The sequence below is a fragment of the Muntiacus reevesi genome, chromosome 5, assembly GCF_963930625.1.
Source record: "Muntiacus reevesi chromosome 5, mMunRee1.1, whole genome shotgun sequence".
Taxonomy (NCBI): domain Eukaryota; kingdom Metazoa; phylum Chordata; class Mammalia; order Artiodactyla; family Cervidae; genus Muntiacus; species Muntiacus reevesi.
Genome location: NC_089253.1, coordinates 86,396,221 through 86,414,225, shown reverse-complemented (window position 1 = coordinate 86,414,225; position 18,005 = coordinate 86,396,221). Strand labels below are relative to the sequence as shown.

The 18,005-nt window shown below is 41.5% G+C and overlaps 1 protein-coding gene across 1 annotated transcript in view; it reads right to left on the bottom strand.

Annotated features, from left to right (window-relative positions):
• The window catches only part of FASLG (Fas ligand), a 54,372-nt gene extending 47,894 nt beyond the window's left edge, over positions 1 to 6,478 (bottom strand). The window contains exon 1 of the mRNA XM_065936780.1: positions 6,429 to 6,478. The gene's annotated coding sequence lies outside the window, so the exon portion shown is untranslated. The remainder of the gene's footprint in view (positions 1 to 6,428) is intronic.
• Between the last annotated feature and the right edge of the window lie 11,527 nt (positions 6,479 to 18,005).

Below are 18,005 nucleotides of genomic sequence, written 5' to 3'. Positions count from 1 at the left end.
GATTCCAGCTGAGCTATTTCAAATCCTAAATTATGATGTTGTGAAAGTGCTGCACTCAATATGCCAGCAAATTTAGAAAACTCAGCAGTGGTCACAGGACTGGAAAAAGTCCGTTTTCATTCCCATTCCAAAGAAAGGTAATGCCAAAGAATGTTCAAACTACCGCACAATTACACTCATCTCACATGCTTGCAAAGTAATGCTCAAAATTCTCTAAGCAAGATTGCAACAGTACATGAACTGAGAATTTCCAGATGTTCAAGCTGGATTTAGAAAAGGTAGAGGAACCAGAGATCAAATTGCCAACATCTGCTGGATCATAGGAAAGCAAGACAATTCCAGAAAAACATCTACTTCTGCTTTATTGACTATGCCAAAGCCTTTACCTGTGTGGATCACAACAATCTGAGGAAAATTCTTCATGAGATGGGTATATCAGACCACCTTACCTGCCTACTGAGAAATCTGTATGCAGGTCAAGAAGCAATCGTTAGAACAGGACATGGAACAATGGGCTGGTTCAAAATTGGGAAAGGAGTACTACAAGGATGTATATTGTCACCCTGCTTATTTATATGCAGAGTACATCAAGGAAAATGCACGGCTGGATGAAGCACAAGCTGGAATCAAGATTGCCGGGAGAAATATCAATAACCTCAGATGTGAAGATGACACCATCCTTATGACAGAAAGTGAAGAGGAACTAAAGAGCCTCCAGATGAAGGTGAAAGAGGAGAGGGAAAAAGTTGACTTAAAACTCAACATTCAAAAAACAAAGATCATGGCATCTGGTTCCATCACTTTATGGCAAATAGATGGGGAAACAATGGAAATAGTGACAGACTTTATTTTCTTGGGCTCCAAAATCACTCTAGATGGTGACTGCAGCCATGAAATTAAAAGATCCTTGCTCCTTGGAAGAAAAGCTATGTCCAAACTAGACAGCATATTAAAAAGCAGAGACATGACTTTGTCAGCAAAGGTCCATCTAGTCAAAGCTATGGTTTTTTCAGTAGTCATGTATGGATGTAAGAGTTGGACCATAAAGCTGAGCACTGAAGAATTGATGCTTTTGAACTGTGGTGTTGGAGAAGACTCTTGAGAGTCCCTTGGACTGCAAGGAGATCTAACCTGTCAATCCTAAAGGAAATCAGTTCTGAATATTCATTGGAAGGGCTGATGCTGAAGCTCAAGCTCCAATGCTTTGGCCATCTGATGCAAAGAACAGATTCACTGGAAAAGACCCTGATGCTGGGAAAGATTGAAAGCAGGAGAAGAAGGGGATGATGGAGGATGAGATGATTGGATGGCATCACTGACTCAATGGACATTGAGTTTGAGCAAGTTCCTGGAGTTGGCGATGGACAAGGAAGCCTGGTGTGCTGCAGTCCATGGGGTCACAAAGAGTTGGACAGGACTGAGTGTCTGAACTGAACTGAACAAGATAACAGAGCTAATATGAAGACTAAAAAGTATATTCTCCCACACTCCTCCAGGGGATCTTCCAGTCCCAGGGATAGAACCCGCATCTCTTATGTCTCCTACATTGGCAGGTGTCTTCTTTACCACTAGTGCCATCTGGGAAGCTCACCAAAGCTACCATATGATTCAACAATCCCATCCTTGAGCACATATCCACAGAAAACCACAATTTAAAAGGATACATGCACCCCAATGTTCACTGAAGTGCTGTTTACAGTAACCAAGACATGGCAGCAACATAAATGCCCATTGGCAGATTAATGAATAAAGAAGATGTGGTGTACACACACACACAAATGAAATACTACTCAGCCATTAAATATAATGAAATAAAGTCATTTGCAGCAACATGGATGGACCTTGAGATTATCAAGTGAATTTCTTATTTCACTAAGTGAAATAAGATAAAGAAAGACAAATTCATATGATACCACTCATTTGCAGAATCTAAAAAACTGATACAAATGAACGTCTTAAGAAACAAACTTATGGTCATCAAAGGGGAAAGGTGGGGGAGATATAAATGCGGAGTTTGGGATTGTCACATACACACTACTGCTGCTGCTGCTGCTAAGTCATGTCAGTCATGTCTGACTCCTCTGTGCAACCCCATAGATGGCAGCCCACCAGGATCCCATCCCCGGGATTCTCCAGGCAAGAATACTGGAGTGGGTTGCCATTTCCTTCTCCACATGTACACACTACTCTTTTCCAGTGGTCATGTATGGATGTGAGAGTTGGACTGTGAAGAAAGCTGAACACCAAAAAATTGATGCTTTTGAACTATGGTGTTGGAGAAGACTCTTGAGAGTCCCTTGGACTGCAAGGAGATCCAACCAGTCCATCCTAAAGGAGATCAGTCCTGGGTGTTCGTTGGAAGGACTGATGCTGAAGCTGAAACTCCAGTACTTTGGCCACCTCATTCGAAGAGTTGACTCATTGGAAAAGACCCTGATGCTAGGAGGGATTGGGGGCAGGAGGAGAAGGGGACGACAGAGGATGAGATGGCTGGATGGCATCACCGACTCGATGGACATGGGTTTGAGTAAACCCCAGGAGTTGGTGATGGATAGGGAGGCCTGGCGTGCTGCGATTCATGGGGTCGCAAATAGTCAGACACGACTGAGCAACTGAACTGAACTGAATATTTAAAATAAATAGTAAGGACCTACTGCATAGCATAGGGAACCCTGTTCAACATTCTGTAACAACATAAATGGGAAAAGAATTTGAAAAAGAATAGATATGTGCATAACTGAATCATTTTGCTGTACATCTGAAGCTAACACATATTGTTAGTCAACTATACTCCAATATAAAATAAAAACTTTTTAAAAACTGGCAGCCCATGGGCCATACATGAGAGGGCTTTGCTTGACCTATGCTATGCTTTTTAAATTAGGGTATTTTTAAATTTTTTATTCGAGTGTAGTTGATTTACAATGTTGTCTTCGTTTCAGGTGTATAGCAAACTAACTCAATTATACATAAACATATACCCACTCTTGGACATATTTACACTACTATATATAAAATAGATAACTAATAAGGACCTACTGTATAGCACAAGGACCTACTCAATACTCTGTAATAGCCTAGGTGGGAAAAAAAATCTAAATTAGGGTATTTTATAAAAGCAAACAAACTAGGTTTCAAGATTCCCTTTAATAATCAGAGGATGCGTTAATACGGATCCTGTAGTCCTGCCAGGCAATTCAGCTGATGGTAACCATAAAGATAGCTAGTGGTTTTTAATAAGACTGCCCCTTGAGTTCACCAGGATCTTTTCCAATCTCAATTGTCCTAGCAAGACAAGCAAGAAGGCTTCCTTCTTCACATGTCAACTGCTATTCCATCTTGATAAATGGGTTTGCAACCTCTTAACCTGAGTTCAGAATGTCTGGTTTAAAGATCCCAACGTGACAGCAAGTCTCCAACATAATCTCCCAATGACCCATATCTCCCAGTATTTATGACCTCCCACAGTGAAACTGAGCTGTTACGATGCAACAAATAGAATGAGACAGAAGTGATACTGTGTGACTCCTAAGGACAATTCATAAGAAGCTAATCATCACACAAGAAGTTGGACTACCATGAGGTCTCCATGCTGGGAGGAAGCCCAAGCTAACAATGGGGAGACGCCATGTAGACAGAGTCCCCAAGTGTCCCAACTGAGATGCCAGACATAAGCCATCTTGATGCTCAGAACCCATCTAACTACATACAAAGAGGTCCATCATATGAGAGACTCCAAGCGAGGACCAGCCAGTCAAACCCTTTCAACTCACAGAACCATGATAAATATTAATAAATTGTTTTAAGCCACTGTGTTTTGGTGACTTGTTACAGAGCAAAGGTAACTGAAACACACACATCACCACTTATTGAGAAGGTGGCCTTAAGGATATTATTTGTCATCTTTAAGACTCAATTTCTTCACCCTTAAAATAAGGAAAATATCAATAATAGTACTAACTTTAGAGTGTTTGAAATTCAAATTAAACTATGAATGGGATTACTTAGCCTTGAAGCAAGCACATCATAAGTGCTCAATAAATGTTAACCATTATTTAATTTTACTTTTCATTATTATTGTTGTTAAAGTCTGTCTAGCAGGTAGCATCTTTCACAACCAGAACACAGGAAAGGGAGGAGACAGGGAAGGTATGGATCAACAGATCAAGGTCAAGGAGGGTCTACATGAAGAAGACATTTCTGTGTGGTGTGTATGTCTTGGTCACACAAACTCTAGAGTGCCAGGCAATTGGCTATTTTATTCATTCTGGTGTCTGCACTAAGGATTCTGGAAACTCCTATCAAGTCAATAACTTAATCAAAAAACTTTATTGAGCACTGACACAAATGTCAGGCACTGTTATAGGTGCTGGGGATACAGCAGCAAACAAAAATAGATAAAGGCCTCTGTCCTCATGGAGCTTCCATTCCAGTGTTGGAGAAGATATCAAATACATTTTAAAAAGATGTAATATGGCAGATATTGATAAGTACAATGGAAAAAACAAGTAAGCTAGGGTGATAATGTGGGTGGGGTGGAAGAAATTGGGTTGTAACTGTAAGAAAGTGGGTACCTGAGGACGGGAAGGGCTTTCTTCCAAGGAAGGGCTCCCTGAGCATAGCAGAAAGTGAAGAGGTCTCTGGGATGGGGAGGGACCATCATATAGAAGGACCCACTTTGTCCTGTGAATGTAACCTGTAAGTTCTAACATTCTCCATTTCTGACTGATTCATTTCATAATTCATTGTCCTTGTAATAATATTTGAATTGCTATCTGTTTTCTGAAAAGTATAATACTTGGGAAGTTCTTTTTAAAGTAAGAATAAGAGCTTTGGAATTTCCCTTTTCTTTCATCATTAAAGACTGTTGTAAATCTTGAAAAAAAAGAAAGATCCAAACATAAAAATGAAATGAAGTCTCATATTTTACATCTACTGTCAGTCACAACTGATAAATATTTATGTCTCCTCCCAATAATTCTGTGAGGTAAATGCTATTATATATTATCCTTAATTTACTCAGTTACTTTTTTATCCTATTGCGCTCTATTTCTCTTTTAAGCTACTTTAACTTCTTTTTGGAACAAGGCAAGATAATGCCTTGGTCATGTGAAGGTGGGTTAAGCAACAAATAACTCCCAAGTCTCACTGGACTAACACAACAGCATATTTCTCATGCACAGAAAGTCCACAATGGCTGGGCTCCACTATGTTTTCAATCAGGGACCCTAGTCAGCTGAGGCATCACATTTACACTGTCAGTAGGGAGAAGGAAAGATGGAACACTGCCACCAGCTCTTCAGTGTTGTGCTGAAAAGAACACAAATCATCACTTCTCAGTGAGGGAGGGAAGGAGGGGGAGAGGGAGGGAGGGTGTGTGTGTATATGTTCTAAATGCCTAGAAGTAAAAGAAAATAGGTACTGATGAGTGGTTTGTCTACCATAGATGGATAGATGGAAATGATAGATGATAGTAGGTAATAATTGATGGAAGGGAGGGAGGGACAGGGGGAAAGAAAGAAAAAGGAAAGGAGGAAAGAAGAGAGAAAGAAAGAAAAGAAAAACTAGGTAAAAGAAAGGAAAACTGAGGCTTAGAAATGGTAAAACATTTGCACATGGTGAAAATGTTTATAAATAGCTAAATCAAAATCAGAACCAAATTCTACTTGCTTTTTCATACTAGTCTTAGAGACAGAATACCTGGACTCCCTGCTGCTGAACAAAGTTCTCTGATACCAAGTCAGATGTTATTTCACATCAGGTCAGGCACTGAATGTGCCTCTCTGGGTGTTAAGTGGATCTCTGAATTTTGTTTTCATGAAGCACAATTTGAGAACCTCTACACTTTTTTTTCCAGCAAATTTTAAAAACTATCATTATTCAAGTATCAATCACCACAGGAAACCTCAGTCAGCTCCACAAACACCACTGTCCCATGGGAATGTGCTTTGAGAATCACTATGATGAAAGTCTCACTCAGGAGTATTATCCACCACCAACAACCAGTTCTCTGATTCTCCAGACACCAACTGTGTATTCAACAACTCAATGCAGTTCTGACACTAACTTCCCAGAGTGCCCCAGCATTTAAGGGCTCAGTCTCACAGACTGTGTCCCACTTCAGGTGCCAGTCGAAAGTTCTGGGCCTCCCATACTTCTGACTGGCTATAAAACAGGGTTCGAGCTTCCATGCTGTTTCAGGTCACACCACCCTCCTAGCACACCTGTGCTTATCAACCTCAGACTCTCCAAACGCCATTGATTAGGGGTTTTTAATGGAGGTTTCATTATGTAGGTGTGATCGGGTAAAGCATTAACCCCTGTGACTAATTCAATCTCCAGCCCCTCTACCCTCCCCAGAAATTGGGGGTTGTCTTTCTGGCAACCAGCCCCCATCCCCTACTTTGTGTAAGAATGTCTTTTCTTACCTCTCCAGGCTGAGACAAGATGCAGTTTTTCTGCCGGCTCTGTCGTCATATCCTGAAATGAAGATCCTGTGTGCCGCAACAAAGACCTGGCACAGCCAAATAAATTTTTAAAAATATGTTTTTTTAAAAAAGGAAATCACTTTCTTAATAAAAAAAAAAAAAGAAAGAAACTTCACCAGATTTGTTCCCACCACTGACCCTGACCCTAAAAGGGGGGAGGGGGAGGGGAGGAAGGACTTAAAATACATTTTATCAAACTTGGAATTTTAAACCTATTTGAGAGTGAAAGAGTCCTTTGAGAAACTGATAAAAGCAAAAGACAAATAAGAATTAACTTGAAATTCTGCAGGGACTTTCAGGTTCCTCAGACACCTTCTCCAAGCTCAGATGAACTTCCATCCCAGACCCTTGCTTCTCAAAGTTTGGGTGTCCAGGGAAACCCAATGGATCCCTATGCAGAGAGATGAACACTCTACACCACACTTCCCCCTACTGTAAGGCACACACCTGGAACCACCATCTAAGAAACATTTTGAATAATTAGAAGTGCATCCCACATGTGTTCTCAGTCTTTGAGTTACTCAAGGAAAATCCTTCCTCCAGGTGGGTCACCTCTTTGATGTGAAGTTAATTCTTCCATAAAGGAGAGTTAATATGGAAAAGGGAAATTTTCCTGGAATAAAATACGTGTCAAAATTTATCTTGGTTTTGATCCAGACTTCTGAACTCAATCTTCCTGGTCATTTGTGTCTTTAGTTTTTCCCAGGCCAATTACTGAGGCTTCCCTGGTAGCTCAGTGGTAAAGAATCTGCCTGCAACGCAGGAGAGGCAAGAGACACGAGTTCCATCCCTGGGTCGGAAAGATCCCCTGGAGAAGGAAATAGCAACCCATTCCAGTATTCTTGCCTGAGAAATCCCACGGACAGCAGAGCCTGGAGGGCTACAGTCCACAGATTGCAGAGTCGGACACAACTGAGCACAGCACATGCCAATTTAAAAATTTAGATTTTTCTCTCGTCTTTTTTTTTTTTTTTTTTTAGTTGGAGGCTAATTACTTTACAATATTGTAGTGGTTTTTGTCATACATTGACATGAATCAGCCATGGATTTACATGTGTTCCCCATCCTGAACCCCCCCTCCCACCTCCCTCCCCATCCCATCCCTCTGGGTCATCCCAGTGACCAGCCCCAAGCTTGTGTGTCTTTGGAATTTTTTTCTATGTCCTTCATGGAAAAAGGCAATGAAGAAAATGAGGAAGTGGCACTTTTCCCCACCCCTTGCCTGAAAGGGATTAAAAATTCCTAAAGTGTCACAGATTATAGATATATAAATTAATTCAACTGGTTAACCCATCATAGAAAGGACCTGTAAGGATCCATATTCACGGCAAAATCTACTTTCTTAATCCCAGTTGGCCATTATCTCAAACATAAGCCTCCAGTCTCAATGTAACTGAGCTGGACCCTATGGGGGATCCCATGTCCTCTGCTTTAGCTCCTCTCAGAAGTACCTAGATAACAGTATCTGATGCAAATTTTCGGAGTTGTTTTACAGATGCTAAAGTGAAAGTGAAAGTGTTAGCTGCTCAGTTGTGTCTGACTCTTTGTGACCCCACAGACCGTAGCCCATTGGGCTCCTCTGTCATGGAATTCTTCTGGCAAGAATATTGGGAGTGGGTTGCATTCCCTTCTTCAGGGGATTCTTCCAACCCAAGGAAAATCTACCACCAAATGGAAGAAATTACTTAATACAAGCACAGAGGCTCCAACCTACTGGAGCCTGAGGATTAACAATGTTAACCCTATGACTCCACCCTATTACCTCACCATCAACCAATCAGAGAATTGTCCATGAGCTGATCCCATGCGCTGAGATGCAAAATGTCTTGCTGAAATCCACTGGGGAGTTCAAGCTTTTTGAGCACTGAAGTGAAATGAAAGTTGCTCAGCTGTGTCTGACTCTTACTACCCCATGGACTGCACCCTGCCAGGCTCCTTGGCCCATGGGATTCTCCAGGCAAGAATACTGGAGTGGGTTGCCATTCTCGTCTCCAGGGGATCTTCCCAAACCAGGGATCAAACCCAGGTCTAATGCATTGCAGGCAGATTCTTTACTGTCTGAGCCACCAAAGAGGTTTTGAGCACTAGCTGTCCCGAACTCCCTACTTGGCACCCTGCAACCAATGCTGCCCTTTCTTTGACCACAACCTGGTGTCTGGAGACTGGCTTTACTCTCACGGGCAAGCGGACCCAAGTTTGGTTTGGTAACAAGAGAAGAGATAATATTTGGAGGCCCCACACCTACTAATTAATCTCCATAAGCAGAAAAACTCACGTGGTGTTTCAATAATGGCATCTTTATATAATAAGAAAGCCAAGAGGAGAGGTAAGATCTGATGATCTTTGCCCTGGGAGAGAAACTGAAGTCCATCTGGTTAGTGACCAGCTATGGTCATGAAGCTCATTGTGCTTTATGCCTCTGAGCTTTCTGGGCCTTTTTGTAGGTAAAATGCCCTCCTGATTGCCATTCAGCGTAGTCCCAATTCCAACCCTTGCCCAACAATGTCCACCACCACTGCTTCCATTGCCTGGGAAACTCCTATTCATTCAATTTCTCTCTGAAATCTGCTCTGCCCAGGCAGGGGTACACCCTCTGTGTTCCTATAATTTTTCATCATATCGCTACTAGAGCACTTAAACATGATATTCTATTAATGGCTGTTTCTTTGCATTTCTCTTGTCAATCCCTGCTCACTAGACTGAGGTTCCTAAGTTTAGAGACTGTCTTAAAACAGCCCTGCCTGAGGCCTCTGCAATTTTTCTTGGGGAAGCATCATAATGGCAAAGTAACCCAAATGATGTTTTAGGCAGAATTTAACTGGAGAAATATCAATAACCTCAGATATGCAGATGACACCACCCTTATGGCAGAAAGTGAAGAAGAACTAAAGAGCCTCTTGATGAAAGTAAAGAGGAGTGTGAAAAAGTTGGCTTAAAGCTCAACATTCAGAAAACTAAGATCATGGCATCCGGTCCCATCACTTCATGGGAAATAGATGGGGAAACAATGGAAACAGTGGCTGACTTAATTTTTCTGGGATCCAAAATCACTGCAGATGGTGATTGCAGCCATGACATTAAAAGATGCTTGCTCCTTGGAAGGAAAGTTATGACCAACCTAGACAGCATATTAAAAAGCAGAGACATTATTTTGCCAACAAAGGTCCGTCTAGTCAAGGCTATGGTTTTTCCAGTGGTCATATATGGATGTGAGAATTGGACTACAAAGAAAGCTGAGCACCGAAGAATTGATACTTTTGAACTGTGATATTGGAGAAGACTCTTGAGAGTCCCTTGGGAGGGAGATCCAACCAGTTCATCCTAAAGGAGATCAGTCCTGGGTGTTCATTGGACGAACTGATGTTGAAGCTGAAACTCCAATACTTTGGCCACCTGAAGCGGAGAGCTGACTCATTTGAAAAGACCCTGATCCTGGGAAAGATTGAGGGCAGGAGGAGAAGGGGACGACAGAGGATGAGATGGTTGGATGGCATCACCGACACAATGGACATGGGTTTGGGTGGACTCCGGGAGTTGGTGATGGACAGGGAGGCCTGGCGTGCTGCGGTTCATGGGGTCGCAAAGAGTCGGACACGACTGAGCGACTGAAATGAACTGAACATGAGTTAAGACATAACTGAACAAGGCATATCCTTTTAAGTATTTAATCTCAGAAACCTTACAGTTCTAGAGAGGGAGAGGAGACAGATACTAAGAAAATTTTTATTATTATACTATAATGATAAAATAGTACAGTGATATGTGAAAGGATGAACGTTGTTAGAATCTTTTTCCAAATGAGTATGTACACAGTCTTCATCTGAAAGTTATGAGGTGTGTTTCATGGAAGTCACATGTATGTGCACAGGCAAGTATGTGAATGTCCACATGGACTTGTCCAAGCTGTGCTCATGAGAGACAGGAGCAGGCCCAGACTAAGGCAGGAGACCAGGTAGACCTGACTTTCTCTTCTTCTGAGGCTATGCCATGAAAGAAAATGAGACAAGACTTGACATAGCCCAGCAGCACCTGGACTGGGTCTGCTTGGCCCTTCTAAAGGGCTCCTTACATTAGGAGAATGTATTCTTGGTCTATGAGGGTTTTCAAGTACTGGGTGGCATGCTGAAATGTTAATATTTTGGATATATATTTGATTAAAAGTTTATTCAAATTTTAAAAATAAAAACAAAGTACTGGGTGCTGTTACTCAGGAAAAGTTTTGAATAGGGAAAAGCTTTGAAATGGGTCAGGCAACAAAGGGTCATCTGTTGGATCCTTTTTGAACCAAGGGTAATAAATCAGTTAAGTTACTTGATTCCACAGAAAGAGTCCTACCCTATAAAACTTGTGAGGAGGGGGAAGTAAGTTCATCTAACTACCAGTGGAAGTTTGCATCTGTAATTCTTCTTACAGGAAGTTGAAATTTATTAGTAATTAATGTCCCCAGTGACAATCTTGAGGGCAAATCATTTCCTTAAATTTCATTTAATTGTCTTTCAGTTATGCGACTCCTCTTTCATGAATATTACAGAATAGAAATACAGATCCACAGCCACTTTTCAAAAATAGATGAATTGATCATTTCTCTATTGTAAACAATAGTCTGAATCAGTTTACAGTTCAGACTCTCACTCCTGATAACATGCAAAGAAGATTACTTCTTTTTACAATCAAACAGCTGTCAGTGTGTATGTGTGTGTGTGTAGCAGAGTCTGACTCTTTTGCAATCCCATGGACTGTAGTCTGCCAGGCTCCTCTGTCCATAGGATTTCCAGGCAAGAATACTGGAGTGGTTTGCCATTTCCTCCTTCATGGAATCTTCCTGACCCAGGGACCAAACCCACGTCTCCTGCATTGCAAAGTGTTCTTTATCACTGAGTCATGGGAGAAGCTGTCAGAGATATAGCTCTAAACTGATCCATACTATAGTTAAAAAAAAAAAAACAAAAAAAACTCTAAAATGCCTACGGTTCTTTATTTGCTCTAACTATAATTAGGCAAACAATGGTCAGGGATTTCCAGATGGCACTAGTGGTAAAGAACCCGCCTGTCAATGCAGGAGACGCAAGAGATGCTAGTTCAAACCCTGGGTCCCCTGGAGGAGGAAATGGCAACCCACTCCAGTATTCTTGCCTGTAAATTCCATGGACAGAACAGCGTGGTGGGCTACAGTCCATGGGGTCGCAAAGAGTCGGACATGACTCAGCAATGGCGCACAGTCTATAATTAGGCAAACTATAATTAGGCAAACAATGGCCAGAGTTAGCCTGGGATAGGCAATATGGCCCTGTGATAAATATTTAAGGTATTTCTGAGTGATTGGATAAACTTGGGTCACTCTGGAATTCATAGAAACATGCAGCTCAAAACCCTAGTAGGGCTTGTGCAATTCATGTGAAGGGTGCTCTGGGGCTGTAGGGGGAGATCAGAGACTCTTGGGGGAGAAAAGAAGAGCCACAATTTCCGTTCTCTGCTGTGTTATTAGTTGTTATATTTAAGCTGAGCCTCTTTGATGTGAGACACATTAACATTTCACACTCCCTCAAATCAATATTCTTTTTCATGTGGGGATTTTGAGTCATTTTTATACTTACTCTTTAAAGTTCCATAAACCATAATAGATAAGAATTCTGATTGCTTGCTCCTGGGGAGAGCAGAACTTTCGTGACCAGTGATAAAATACTGTTCATTTCTACTGAGTGTTGCCTGGTTCTTAGAATTGGATTGTGCAAACTTCCTTACCCCTTAAGGTTAAGGATTGTGGTGGTCCATCCCGAATACATAATGATCACAAAATATCTTACTTCATTGAATAAAATATCTCTTGAAAGAAAGACTCATCCTTTTTCTTTTTACTGAAGTATAGTTTGTTTGCCGTGTTGTATTAGTTTCAGGTGTATAGTCCAGTTATACATATATTTCTTTTTCATACTCCTCTCTTATCATGAAATAGTGAATATAACTCCCTGTGCTATACAGTAGGTCCTTGTTTATCTATTTTAGGTATAGTAGTGTGCATTTCTTAATCCCAGATTCATGGTTTATCCCTCTCTACTTCCCCTTTGGAAACCATAAGCTGGTTTTCTATGTCATGATTCTACTTATGTTTTCTATGGTTTACTTGTATAATTTTTCACATTTCACATGTAAGTGGTATCACACAGTTTGTCTTTCTTTCTTTGACCTTCTTCACTTAGTCAGATAATCTCCAGGTCCATCCATGTTGCTGCAAAAGGCATTACTTCATTCTCTTTTAAGGCTAAATAGTATTTCATTATATATATATGTATGTATATACACATATACATACATATATAGTTGTTCAGTCACTCAAGTCATGTCTGATTCTTTGCGACCTCATGGACTACAGCACTCCAGGCTTTCCTGTCCTGCACTATCTCTTGGAGTTTGCTCAAACTCGTCCATTGAGTCGGTGATGCTATCCAATCATCTCATCCTCTATTGTCCCCTTCTCCTACTGCCCTCCTGCCCTATCTTTTCCAACATCAGGATCTTTTCTAATAAGCTGGCTCTTCACATCAGGTGGTCAAAGTATCAGAGCTTCAACTTCAGCATCAGTCCTTCCAATGAATTTTCAGGGTTGATTTCCTTTAGGATTGACTGGTTTGATCTTCTTGCAGTCCAAGTGACTCTTAAGAGTCTTCCCCCACATCACAATTTGAAAGCATCATCTCTTTGGTGCTCAGCCTTCTTTTTGGTTCAATTCTCACATCCATACATAACTACTGGAAAAATCATAGCTTTGACTAGACAGGACTTTGTTGAGCAAAGTGATGTCTCAGCTTTTTTATATGCCGTCTAAGTTGGTCATAGCTTTCCTTCCAAAAGCAAGTGTCTTTTAACTTCATGGCTGCAGTCACCATCCACAGTAATTCTATCCACAGGATAGAAAATAATATATGTCACTATTTCCACTTTCCCCTCTTCTATTTGCCATGAAGAGATGGGACCAGATGCCATTATCTTAGTTTTCAGAATGTTGAGTTTTAAGTCAACTTTTTCACTCTCCTCTCTCATCCTCATCACAGTACTCTTTAGTTTCTCTTTGATTTCTGTCATAAGGGTGGTGTTATCTGCATATCTGAGGTTGTTGATATTTCTCCTGGCAATCCTGATTCCAACTTGGATTCCTCCAGCCCAGCATTTCACATGACGTACTCTGCATTTAAGTTAAATAAACAGGGTGAGAATACACAGCCTTTATGTACTCTTTTCCCAATTTTGAACTAGTCTGTTGTTCCATGTCTGATTCTAACTGTTGCTTCTTGATCTGCATACAGGTTTCTCAGTAGACAGGTAAGGTGGTCTGGTATTCCCATCTCTTGAAGAGTTTCCCACAGTTTGTTGTGATCCACACAGTCAAAGGCTTTAGAGTAGTCAATGAAGCAATATATGTTTTTCTGAAATTCCTTTGCTTTCTCTATGATCCAACAAATGTTGACACTTTGATCTCTGGTTCTTCTGCATTTTCTAAACCCAGTTTGTACATCTATCTGGAAGTTATTAGTTCATGTACTTTTGAAGCCTAGCTTGAAGGATTTAGAGCATTACTGTGCTAGTATGGGAAATGAGAGTAATTTTATGGTAGTTTGAACATTCTTTGGCATTGCCCTTCTTTGGGATTGGAATGAAAACTGACCTTTTTCAGTCCTGTGGTCACTGCTGTTTTCCAAATTTGCTGACAGATAAGAGTGCAGCACTTTACCAGCATCATCCTTTAGGATTTTAAATAACTCAGACGGAAATGAATCACCTCCATTAGCTTTGTTCATAGTAATGCTTCCTAAGGCCCACTTGACTTCACACTCCAGGAGGTCTGACTCTAGGTGAGTGACCAGACCATCATGGTTATCTGGGTCATTGTTTTTTTGTAGCTGTGTATTCTTGCTGCTGCTACTTAATCTCTTCTGCTTCTGTGAGACCTTTACTGTTTCTGTCCTTTATTGCATACATCCTTGCATGAAATGTTCCTTTGATATCTCCAATTTTCTTGAAGAGATCTCTGGTCTTTCCTGTTCTATTGTTTTCCTCTATTTCTTTACATTGTTCACTTAGAAAGGCTTTCTTATCTCTCCTTGCTATTCCCTGGGTCTTTGCATTCAAGTGGGTATATCTTTCCCCTTCACCCTTGCCTTTCACTTCTTTTCTCAGCTATTTGTAAAGCCTCCTCAGACAAACACTTTGCCTTCTTGCATTTCTTTTTCTTTGGGATGGTTTTGGTCACCACCTCCTATAAGTTACAAACCTCCATTCATAGTTCTTTAGGCACTCTATTCACCACCCCCACTGTATAATAAGGGATTTGATTTAGGTCATCCTTGGAAGGGTCCAGTGGTATCCCCTACTTTCTTCAGTTTAAGCCTGAATTTTCCAATAAGAAGTTCATGATCTGAGCCACAGTCTGCTCCACAGGTCTTGTTTTTGCTTTTTTGCTAAGTGTATGGAGCTTCTCCATATTCTGTTGTAAAATATATAATCAATCTGGTGTTGACCATATGTTGTTATCCATGTGTAAAGTGGTCTCTTGTGTTGTTGGAAGAGGGTGTTTGCTATGACCAGCGTGTTCTCCTGGCAAAACTGTTAGCCTTTGCTCTGCTTCATTTTGTACCAAGGCCAAACTTGTTCGTGTCCAACTCTCTGTGGCCCACCAAGCTTATCTGTCCATGGGAATTCCCAGGGAAGAATACTGAGGTGGATTTCCATTTCTTCCTCCAGGGGATCTTTCTGACCCAGTGATCAAATCCACATGTCCAGCACTGGTGGGCAGATTTTGTACCACTATGCTACCAGGAAAGCCCCTATATATATAGTTCTGGCTCCAATGGAGTCACTGCTTTGCCCTGGGTCCTAGTGCATGTGAAATCTTGTGTGTACCCTCCAGGAGTGGAGCTCCTGCACTCAAGCCCCACTGGCCTGCAAAGCCGATGCTCTGGGGGCTCCTCATCCTGATGCCAGGCCCTCAGGTTCGGGATGCTGATATGGGGCTCAGATCTCACTCCTGGAGAGAACCTCTGTGATAAAATTACACATTGAAAGGGCCCCTCCTACCATCATATTGAGACCTCGTCTTTGGATGTAAAGTATCTTTTTTGGTAGGTTCCAGTCTTTTTTGTCAACGGTCTTTAAGCAGTTATTTGCGATTTTGGTGTTTTTCTGAGAGGAGGTAAGTTCAAGTCCTTCTACTCCTGCCACCTTGGTTGGAATTGAAAGGCTGCTTTTAGTTTGGATGCTTGCTGCCTTTTTTGGCAGTGTGTGCTTGCTGTTATCGCCTTGGTATTTGGTGTGCAAGCACAATGCACAAAGGCCCTTGCACACTCCCAGTCAGCAGGAACCGTGATCAGGACCCCCTCCCAGGCTTCCTAGGGGCAGCAGTGTGCATGAGGTCCCGGGACAGCAGGGCGAGCAGCTGGCACTTGCTCCTGTCTCTCTCAGTAGCAGTGACAGCCTGCCTACTCCCAAGGAGAGCAACTGGTGCCTGCTCATGGGTCCCTAGTTATGGGAGTGGCCTGTGCTCATCTCTGGAGCCCGTAACGGTGACAGCAGCTTGCACCTACCCCCAGAGCTCATGTTAGGTGGTGTCTTGTTGCCTGAGAGCCCAGGTACAGGAAACAAAGCTCCTATGGTGGTCCTGCCCTTCTTCTAATGTGCCCTCCCACCAAACAATGGTGTCTTACCTCTCTGGCAGGCCCCCGCCTCTTCTGAGTGCACGCTTAGTTGCCACTCTCCAGCCTCTTCAGGCTGTCTCTACACTGCCAATCCCTCTCTCCCTGGGTCTGACTCTGAAGCCTGAGCTTTGGCACCTAGCCTCACCACACAAATAGATAAGGCATGTCAGCCAGGGTACACGGGGCAGAGGTATGAACCATCTGTGCAGGTCCTTCCACTATAACCAGTTGTTGCACTCTTCCTCCAAGGCTCTGAAGCTCCCCCTCCATCTAGGTTGATCTCCGTGCAGGTGACGGAACTTCCGAGGGCTGGGGAACCTTTCTTCTTTCACATCTCCCTCCCTGGGGTGCAGGTCCTGTCCCGATTCCTTTCTCCCTCTTTTTTCTTTTGTCCTACCTTGTTACATGAAAGTTTTTTTGCCTTTTGGAAGTCTGAGGTCTTCTATCAGCATTCAGTAGATGTTCAGTGTGAATCATGCCACTCATAGATGTGCTTTTGCTGTATTTGTGGGAGGAGGTAAAAGGTCCACGTTCTATTCCTCCGCCATCATGATTCCTCTCCTGTAGCTATTGACTTCTAAGGGTGTTGAATTGAAATGGTAAAAGGGAAGTCCATCTTTCGGCCACTCCTGGAAGTCAAGGACAAAGAAAGGAAGCATTGTCTTTGCCCTAGCAAAAAATAAGGTTTATTTGAAAATGTTATTTGGAGACTGTCAGTTTTTCCCCTCCCCTACAGCAAAGAGAACTTTCCTTTTAGTGAAAGAAAAGTGATTTGGGAATGGGATAAGAAAAATCAGGGTGTAAAGGGAGCTTAAGAAAGCCATCATTGTTGTATTGTTTGGAGGCATGTCTCATGCTTCTGTTGTATGATTTTGTTCTATAAAATGGAAAATTAAAACAATTCCAAATGGACATGTTTCTTATTATACTGTGATTTTAAATTTGTTTGACCAGGGTAACAAATATACATTTATATCTACTTTATATTCATGCTCACAAGTTTACATATTCAAATTAGGGGCACATCAAAAACTGGCAAGTAAGTAAGTGGCAAAATAAGCACAGTGACTGGCAATGCAGTGCTGAAAACAGTTGCTGCTAGGGAGAAAGAAATCCTTGATTGGCAAAGGTCAGGGTGCAACACGGGAGTCGGGGGGGGGGGGGAGGTGGCGTGGCAGAGAAGAGAGAATTGCTACCTCTCTGTGGAAGGCTTACCTAATAAAATGATTTCATTCCTCAAATTTTATAACTCTATCTGAAAAAAAAATCCACTTAAAAGGACTTCTTTACTTTGTATTCTTGCTGTTACAGATCCCTTGGTTTCTTCTTACTGTTTTAAAGCTTTTTTAATATCAGAAAAAAAAAAATGAAGCTGATTACCAAGGAACATTGAAAGCCTATTTTACACACACACACACATATAATTTGCTTCTCACCAGGCACAAATCTATTATTGGCAAGACTTTATGCTTTTATTCCTCATGTAAGTATAATCTCAGAGAGGAAAAACCCCAAATTATAAAATGTGCTATATTTATATATATATAAAATTTAAAAATTATTAGTCTTAGAGATGGCACCTAGTAAGAGAAAGGCATATATGTGTAGTCCACTGAATATTTAAAACTCTTTCAGTGTTTGAAATGGTGAAATTCTGACTGTATAGGGAACAAAATATTTATGTGAAAGTTCAATCAGTTTGTAGCTGGCTGAATGTAATCAAGTATTTAACAAGATGCTGCTATATTTAATTTTAAAAGTGACAAAAACGAATCTATGTTCAGAGTATTAAGTCTGTAAGTTCTCCTTCAAAGAACAGAAGAGCCAGTAG